The 9,169-nt window shown below is 41.8% G+C and overlaps 1 protein-coding gene across 1 annotated transcript in view; it reads left to right on the top strand.

Annotated features, from left to right (window-relative positions):
• The first annotated feature begins 3,314 nt into the window (after positions 1–3,314).
• Positions 3,315–9,169, top strand: part of otx2a (orthodenticle homeobox 2a) — a 49,721-nt gene continuing 43,866 nt past the window's right edge. Inside the window, exon 1 of the mRNA XM_066659584.1 lies at positions 3,315–3,362. The gene's annotated coding sequence lies outside the window, so the exon portion shown is untranslated. The remainder of the gene's footprint in view (positions 3,363–9,169) is intronic.

The following is a 9,169-nucleotide window of genomic DNA, read 5'->3' as shown; positions in this document are numbered from 1 at the left end:
GGGAGATACACACTCACACATTCACTCACACACACGGACACTTTTAAGTCAACAATCCACCTACCAACGTGTGTTTTTGGACTGTGGGAGGAAACCGGAGCACCTGGAGGAAACCCACGCGGACACAGGGAGAACACACCAACTCCTCACAGACAGTCACCCGGAGCGGGAATCGAACCCACAACCTCCAGTTCCTGAGTGTGACTATGACACTACCTGCTGCGACACTGGCTTCTATTATTTATTCATTTTTTTTCTTAATAAATTGCAAAGATGTTTCCAGACCTCCAAAGGTCTTAGGAATTGATTGCATTTTTCCTTCAAGTGATCCAAGTTAATCCCAAATGTATTCAGTGATGTTGAGGGCTGGGCTCTGGTAAGTCCATTGTTAGAACATCTACATTTTCTTTGCTTGATTTTTCTCCAGAGTGACTAGACAGCTCTATGTCCTTTCACACCCAGGCATTCTCACTGAGGAAGGATGGATTAAAACACCAGACGGACTTCAGATACAAAGCTTCGTTTTTCTGAGGTACTTTGTTTGTTGGATTGATACTTTTCTCTAGAATGACACATTTCATGATTCTTATTCTTAGGATTTAGATTAGTTTCTCTTTACATAAGACTGTGTTGTGTGTAAGTGTGTGTATATTCAAACTGCGTATGTGTGTGTGTGTGTCAGGCTCTGTCATTCCTCCAGATGTTCTCTCAGCATCCTGCTCCCTCACACACACTGGGCCTCACACTGTGTGTGTGTGTGTGTCTGTCTGTCTGTAGGTCTGTTCTGAGTCTTTGTAGTTGTCCATGCTGGTCACGTCACCGTGTGGTTTTGGCAAGGACGGTGGCGTCTGCGCTGTTGCTCAGGGCAGGGGGCAGCCCACCCTCGGACCTCCAGGACCCCAAGGCCACGAGACACACACCTGCTTGGTCTTCATCCCCCATTGTACAGCGCTCACCTGCAGAGGTAAGACTAAATGTGTGTGCTATAATCATACTCTCCTCTAAATTCTGACAGGCGTTTTGCTGAATTATATTTAAAATGGGTCCTCTCTATTGGTCCGTTCGCTGTAAAGTCACAGTGTATATGGCAGATACTATTGTCAAAGAAAAACACACAAATGGAGATAAGAGGTTTAGTCCGACTCAGTTGACCACTTGATAAACACAGAGAAAGTCCACTACTGTGCACTAGTCAAATACAGTTATGTGCATATGTATATAATATTAATAATTACTACTTACACAGCATTTATTTATAATTGAGGTGTTTCCTTATACCTCACATGCTATCTCGCAACATACACACACACTCTCTCTCTCTCTCGAACTTTGACATTCGGAGCAGCTGTGGTTCGATTCGAGACATATGTTTGCCTTAATCTCCATCACAGTGTTCCCTAAGGCCATGCAGGAACATCTCTCTCTCTCTCTCTTTCTTTCTTTCTTATTTTCTGGAAACACTGGAAAGAATTCCACTATGAATCAGAAGTGTGGGGCTGCATGTGGTGTCTCTGAAGATATCCTTCATTCAGTACAGATGTGTACCCAGACATTTTGGATGTTGACCTGTCGAAACTGGTCAAACAGTAAATATCAGCCACGTTTTGAACAGTTCACTTTAAGGACGTCCAGGTCCTACAGTGGTCTGCTGAAAAGACATGGCACTTGGTTTGGTGTTTTGTTTCTCAACACTATTACATTTAATGTTTTTATTGTAGCATGTGTCCACCTTCTTTTAAGAGTGTGTGTGTGTGTGTGTGTGTTTGTACAAGTCTCTATATCTACAAAAGTTGTTTCCATATGACCCTTGTCAAATTTTGTATTGTTTATTTATTCTTTAAATACAAAATCAACACAAAATATTATTAAATATGGATTTATTTTTCTCTCCAAAACTAGGTCTCTGGGTATATACTAGTTTCTGAGTATATACTAAGAGTAACATGTTGTCAGAAAAAAGAGTGTACTTTTACTGCAATGACATTCACACATTCGTACGTTTTATTTTATTTTCCCCAAAACGTTCAGTTCAGCAACTAAAGTGTAATTGTTAAAATGTACAGAACTGTGTTCTCTGTTGCGGACAATCGCTTATTATCACTTAGAAAATCAACAAAACCAGTGTATGACCCAGGTGTTCCTGATGAGTCACTTTAATAGTCATCACTGAACACTGGTTGCCCACAGTAGTCTTTGCAGTGAAGGCATTTGAGGAAAACACAATAAGAGTGACTGCTCATTTGATCATCTTCCGCTTTTGTATCTCTCTCTCTCATAAACACACACACTTTCTTTCTGACTGTCTCTGAGGTAGAAATGGTTTCTACCCTCTAACCACATCCCACAAAGACAGCATCTGTTACCCCTTCTACCCCCTCTCAGACCCCCCCACCACTTTCTGCAGAACCTGTTGTTGCCCCCCTCCCCTCAGTCCCCCACCACTCTTAATCCTCTCTGACTTTATTCATGCTAAGGTCATCTCTCATTCTCCCCACAGAGAAAGGGAAGAGAGCGAGAGAGAGGGGTGAGTGAGTGAGTGAGTGAGTGAGACAGAAAAAGAGAGTCAGTGAGGGAGAGAACGACAGGGAAAAGGATGAGGGGGTGAGGGAGATGGGCCTTGTTGCTGTTTTGCATCTTTCTTCAGCTCTTTAATTCTGTGTAGCACATACAAACAAAACCTTCTATCTCCAGTTCTGTTCTGTTTATATGTTTATATTTAACGTGGAAAAACAAACAGATGTCCTCCGTGTTGTGTCTTAATTTCATGGCCAACAGATGTGATCCAAAATGATTTAAAATTAAATTAGCCTCTGCCGTGAGGTTACTTTTTTGGAGACCGTTTTGTTCAGATAAAAAACTAAATCAATAATAAAACAATATCATCTGTACATCCTCTATACTTTAAATCATCTCTAGGTTACTCATAGTCCTTAATACAATGGTGTTATGCTGTATTTTTAAAGAAATAAAGTCAATAATAACAAGGTTCACATGTTCAGAACGGATGCAGCCCTCGTACACGTCGAGCAGACAAGTGCGCAAACAACGCGCTGGACAGTTGAGGGTGGGTGTAATGCTGGGAGGCTACAGCAGGGGGAGCGATATGGAGTGAGATCACTGTCTTTTATGCGAGAGCGCAAAAACCACACTTAATCGAGCAAGTCAGACTCAACGAGCGCACAAAATCACGAAAACTGAGCGAAAACGCTCTCGTTTTTTCCTCGCTTCAAAAATTTGAGCTCGCTCTCGCTTCTCGGTTTTAACAGGAAATACGTCACAGATTCAAAACCTGGTAACCGATTCCTAGTGATCTAGCATAGAGCTAGCATATGTTTCAGCTTAGCAATCATGTGCAGCCAAATGTAAGTTCTGCTTTATGGAATTTTTTCAGTCTGATGTTGGATGAACAAGATGCTAAATCTGTGCATACAGAGATAACTGTGCTGATGTTATCCAAATATACTCCTACAATTCAACCTTCACTAAATTATCATTGCTTACAGTTAACATCAAATCCCTAGTGTATTTATTTACGTTTTAAATAAATCATGGGATGACTCCAGGGCAGTGAGAAATCAGCACTGTTGTGTTAAAAAGTTGAAAAAAGTTTTTAATCTGATATATATTCTTCTATAGATCTAAAATTCAGTACTCAGCGGATCCAATCCCCCTGGCCATCATATTACACTATACCTATGAGTCCCTGGGCAAGACGCCTAACACCATTTGTCTACATCGGTAACATTGGGTCCTTGTTGGAAAGCGCTGAATAGCACCCCCTTGCGATGCAGTTTCTGTCTGTGAATGAGTAACAAACCAGTTCACTAAGATGCTTCACTTGTATAAACATTAACACTAAATGTATATATTCTATATTCAGCAATATGTTGTGTATATATTTTATCTGCACAATTTGACAACAGATTATTGTTGTTTTTTTTTAAACTACATTGTTACTTCGCATGGCGGCCGTCTTTAAGTCGCGCCGTCACAGCCTGTTGAAACGGTGAAGGCTTAAAACGACGTTTAAAATCTGAAATGGAATCGGCCCCTGGGCGGCTGGGCCCTTCAGCTCCAGCCTGTGGGGTTTTTGGCTGGATAACCCATCTGTAATATTAGAAGGATAATCCCTGAAGTGCATTTTAACCCTCACTTCTTTCTCCTATTTTTTTTCCATTCTGTTTTGTTGATGATAGAAAGTAGCTGCAGTCTTCTTTTAGGTTTTAATCCTGGCTATAAATCTACTGATTCCATGAGATTTAAATATGCATGGGTTCGAAATATGCATGTCCTGATCTAGTTGAATTCTCTATAAATTATTTCTGAATACTTGGGCTTTCCACGTCACGTAACTGGATAAGAAATAAAAAAATATAACGATTAATACCACAGTAAAATTGCTTCCATTTTATAATCTACAGGGTGTGAATTTTATTGTTTTTTAGATTCTTTTTATTATTATATTTCCTTTAATAACCAGTGGGTTGAACTCTAATTATTTGCTAATGATCAGATGTGATTGACCTTCCTAATGATTTAGCTCCTAGTTACTTTAAACATCTGCTGTGATGTGGTTGTTTAATTTTTTATGTGTAATGATACACATTTGAATGGATTTAATGTTTTTTTTCCTTCACTACTTCTGCAAAATGTATAGTTTTGTGAGTAAACTTTGAGTCCACATTTCTCTAACACTCACACTGGAACTGCCCTTTTCTCTTGGAGTTTAACACGCAGTTTCTACAAACAGGTTTAAAACCAGCTTTTTACGCTTTACGCTTGGTAAAGCAGGACATTTCTATATTAGTTTGCTTTTCAACCAGTCAGGACTTGTGAAACATGTGGTGGAATGTGTTGCAAGTGGCAAAAAAAAAGAGTGTTTGTAGACAGTGACAAAAATAGACTCGAAGCATAATTGCCACTCATGGTGGTTAGCTCTGTGACAATGCTGTATCTAAAACCCAAGAAAGAAAACACGCGCTTATTATAACCGTTATAAAAGTGAATTCAAATATACTCTTTTAAAATAGCTTTAAGTGTCTGTGTCACAGTATCTGTCTGCATCTGTAAGTAAAGTCATCAATGGTAAGATATAGATGGTCCTTGAACATGTGTCATTACCACTGTAGTGCTTTAACGGTTTTGTAGCCAGTACAAATAAATTAGCTTCTAAAATTCCCATGAGTTAAAGCAACAGTAGGTAGTATTTTTACCTTGAAATTACAGCTTTAGAATCATTGCGATGTTTCATTGAGCTGTAATAGGGAGACTAGGGCCCCTGTTGTTGCTACTGTGGGCTCAGCACTGCTGAAACTGCACTATGTAATTTTTAGAGGAGGGTAGGAAACCACCCCTAACCTCCCCCTCCCCCTTGATTTCAGGACAGTGCTGGAATACCAAATCATACATAGTGTTGCTTTAAGATATCACCAGAATGCTGAAACCTACATGTCCAAAAGTATCCAGACACCACTTTTGTAATTGTAGTGAATGCGGATATAGTAAGATGCACTCTTAGCTAATAGAGGCGATCAGCTGTGGAAGCACATAATAAAATGAAAGTTTGCCATGCCCAGTGGTAGTTCTCAGCCAGAGGGGTGTAATGCCCGCAGCACTAGACTGTGGAGTAGTAGAACTTCTTTGTAGTGCTGTTTGTGATCCAGAACTAATCGTCCACCCTCTGTACCCATCCTCACTAATGTTCCTGTGCAGCCATGCAGCAGTATTTCCAAAATCAGGTCTCCTTGGATACTGTCGTTGCTTTTCCACTGCATGCTACCTATTCTGTTAGGCTCGGCTCTACGTTTTGGTCCCTAGTATGGGTTGGTTTTCCCACTAAATGTAGCCGCAGAACACTGCCTCTAATGGGAGCTGTGGGATTTGGATTCCACAACAACAGTGGTAAGGTTCACTGTCGTTTACTCATTTTGTATTTGCATGTATTTATTTATTTTAAAGTTTATTCATTCAGACAGATCTGTAGAGTTTATTGTTTCATTGTTTCACTGTTCAGTCTTTTGTCAGCCACCGATCCAAAATCAGAGTAATTTTCCAAGCTGCTGTTGTGAGACGGATAAAAAAGTGATCTCTGCTGTAGTTTGGAGATTTTACAGATGGCGAGTTTTTGCTGGAAATCTGCATTTCTTCGTATAGAATGACTCTGGCCAATCAGCTCTCTGCAAGGTTTACGCATCATGGTTTAGTCCATACTCGGCTCGCTGACGGCTCGCTCGCGGGCTAAGCAGGGACTAAAAAACATACCCGGTTCCAGGTGATAAATTTGCATAACAGAAGTTTGAGTAGAGCACAGTTGAGTTGAGTAGTGACCATACAGCGGAAAAGCACCAGTGTAATTACGTAAGTCACTGTCATGTTGTTGTCTTTAGTATTGAAAATATCATTAGCATTGAGCATTAACTGAACATTAAGATTTAATTGTTGATGGTGAAAATTAAGAGGAAAAAGAAAATAGAGTGTAATGAGTAATAGGACTTTTAGAAATACTGCCCACCTCCCGTGTGAGTGTGCTAGCTCTTTCTTTCTCTCTCTTACACACACACACACACACATACACATTAGTGCCCTCTTAACGTGTTAAGTGATTTGAGAAGTTGGCGATTCCCTGGCTGTTAGGTATTAGCCGTGTTGACAAAGCCTAGTGTAATCTGCCGCACGGCCGGGATTACAGTGCAGCCGCTGAGCAAACGGCAAAATGGCGGAAAAAAGAGGGGTGGAAAACAAATTGTAGTGTAATCTTTTGAGAAAAAGCCCCTCCGGCTGGAGGGGAGTCCCCGGAAGAATCCATTTTGTCCTCCTTCCCCCCTCTGGGACCTCTGGCAATCCCATAATCCTCTGTGTTTGATGTCTGCGAGCTAATGGCGCTGATGAGGGCAGTGGAAAGGAGGCTTTTGTGGGCCGCGTGGTCGCCGGGCTATCGGGGGTTTGAATGACATGGCAAGAAGGCACAGAGACGGGTAACTTTAGCTTAATCTGGGCTTAGCAGTGCTACACACACACACACACACACACACACACACACACAGGTGTGTGGCCCTCCAGCTTAGCAGCAGAAGTCAAACCCAAACCTCTGCCTGTAAACCCAACCTGAAAGATCAATACACGACCCCAGGCTTGGAATCAGTGTGTGTGTGTGGGGAGGGTTTTGTTTGTTTTTGTACATTTATGAGACAAGATGTCTCAAAATTTATAGTAAAGCTAATGAACCCAGTTTGATCCCAGTTTTTATTAAAGTATACTTAACAAAGCCCTTTACATTGTGTTGGGATTTTAGAAAGACTGGACCACAGGAAATGGAATAGAGTTAACTGTGTTTTATCTTTTGTCCTTGTTCGTTTAAAATGAAACCTTTTGGAAATGCAAGGTTTTCCTCTGAAGATTTCCTATGGAACGCTATGGTACATATAATATTTATAGGACATCAATATATTTACATATTGTCACAGCAAGACCCATATTCAGATCCAATACATGTATACCTCACGGCCTAACAAGGTATAAATACCTGTGAGAGTGTTTGTGTGTGTGTGTATATGAGAGAGGCCTTGATTAAGCCCCCTCCATCCCAAAGGGGGTTTGTTTTTCAACCCCTCTCCCCTCTGTCGTGCTAGCCGTTAGCACTTTTTAATTAGCCCTCCTCATACGCGGAACAGAGGCGGGCCTTGTGGAGAGAGAGAGAGAGAGAGAGCTAACTTCCCTCTTTCATTCCAAAAGAAAGAGTACGGCAGTTCCCTCCAGCTTATTCATATCAGCCGTAAAGCCCACTCCAGCCCACAGGCTTCCTGCCCGCCGTAATTAAAGTCCTGTACTGCCGCTGCTCTTCAGGAATCTGTGGTAATGATGCTGCCTACAGAGGGCCCGCATCAATCAAACAACCGCCGAATGTCTGGGTTAAATACGACAGAACAGCCTCAAGACTAGTGAAAACGCTTCAGTGTCTGATCAGGGCAAAGAGCTTTCCTTTCGCAACACAAGATCAAAGAGCTCCATATTAACACATGAGAAGATACCGTGAGTGACCACTAGGGTGCGCAGTATTTGCTAATCCACCAGTGATTATTAATTTACTTATTTATTCATTCATTTCCTGTAACCCTTTCATTCTGTTCAGGGTCGCGGTGGGTCTGGAGCCTACCTGAAAGCATTGGGCCCAAGGCAGGAACACACTCTTGACAGGTCTGTTAATAGCCACTCGTCATCGATACTCTGCAAAGAAAGTCCAATCACAGCACTAGACCAAGTGTGTGAGAGTACGAGGAGGTTAAATTGAGAAAAACTGAGAAAACGAGAACGGAGAAGGAGAACCAAGTGAAAACGGTTAAAAACCAGAGCGTCTGCTCCTCGCTCCTCACTGCTGATCGCTCAGGGTCGGGGTAAACAGCGAGCAGCTCGTTATCATTTAAAGGAACAGGCGCTGAAACCCGCTGTTCTGAATTCCTGGATTGATCCTTGCGGTGTTTTGACCAAAGCAGGTCACTGATTCTGGGTGAAGATGCTGAAGTGGTTACAGAAAATGAATGAACGAATGAGTTAATTAACAATTAAGCCAATTAAGTGGTGAACTCTGGGCTCTGAAGTGTTCTGAAAACACCCGCAGCTTCTTTCTTCAATATGCAGATTTAATAAGGTCCTCCTGGCATCTCCACATCCTTTCAGACCCACAGTGTTGAGCTGTACTTCTCTCAGGGGCAGGATGAACACAGGGTTGTGGGTGAATGCATAAGAATTCATTTAACCTCAGTATCGTCCAGTTTCTCCAGCACATGCTGCATCGGTCAGGCCCTAGTGTTTCCACAGACAGCAGTGTCTCAGTGGGTCAGAGCTCCAGATCAGGGACAATAGGATTTCTGGTTCTAATCCTGGACTAAGCCGTCCTAAACATAGACTTACTACTGGATACTCCCGGTTCTGATGGCTCTCTTACAGTTGTCTACTGCTGCTTAACCCCAAGCACTGAGGCCTCATTCCTTGGACTTGACTAAGAGTAGTAGTCAGAAATAGTGTTGAGAGTCAGAATGGATTCATTCAGACCACACACACACAGAGAGAGAGAGAGAGAGAGAGAAGGTGTGGGCTAGAGTAGGAAGAGTTAGAAATCTAAGATCATGGATAGATAGACGGAGGAACAAGTGAAGAGAGAAGAGAAAGGTAG

This window comes from Hoplias malabaricus, chromosome 2 (genome assembly GCF_029633855.1).
Source record: "Hoplias malabaricus isolate fHopMal1 chromosome 2, fHopMal1.hap1, whole genome shotgun sequence".
Classification (NCBI taxonomy): Eukaryota; Metazoa; Chordata; class Actinopteri; order Characiformes; family Erythrinidae; genus Hoplias; species Hoplias malabaricus.
Note: the sequence above shows the minus strand (reverse complement) of the source record. Positions and strands in the feature narration are given on the sequence as shown.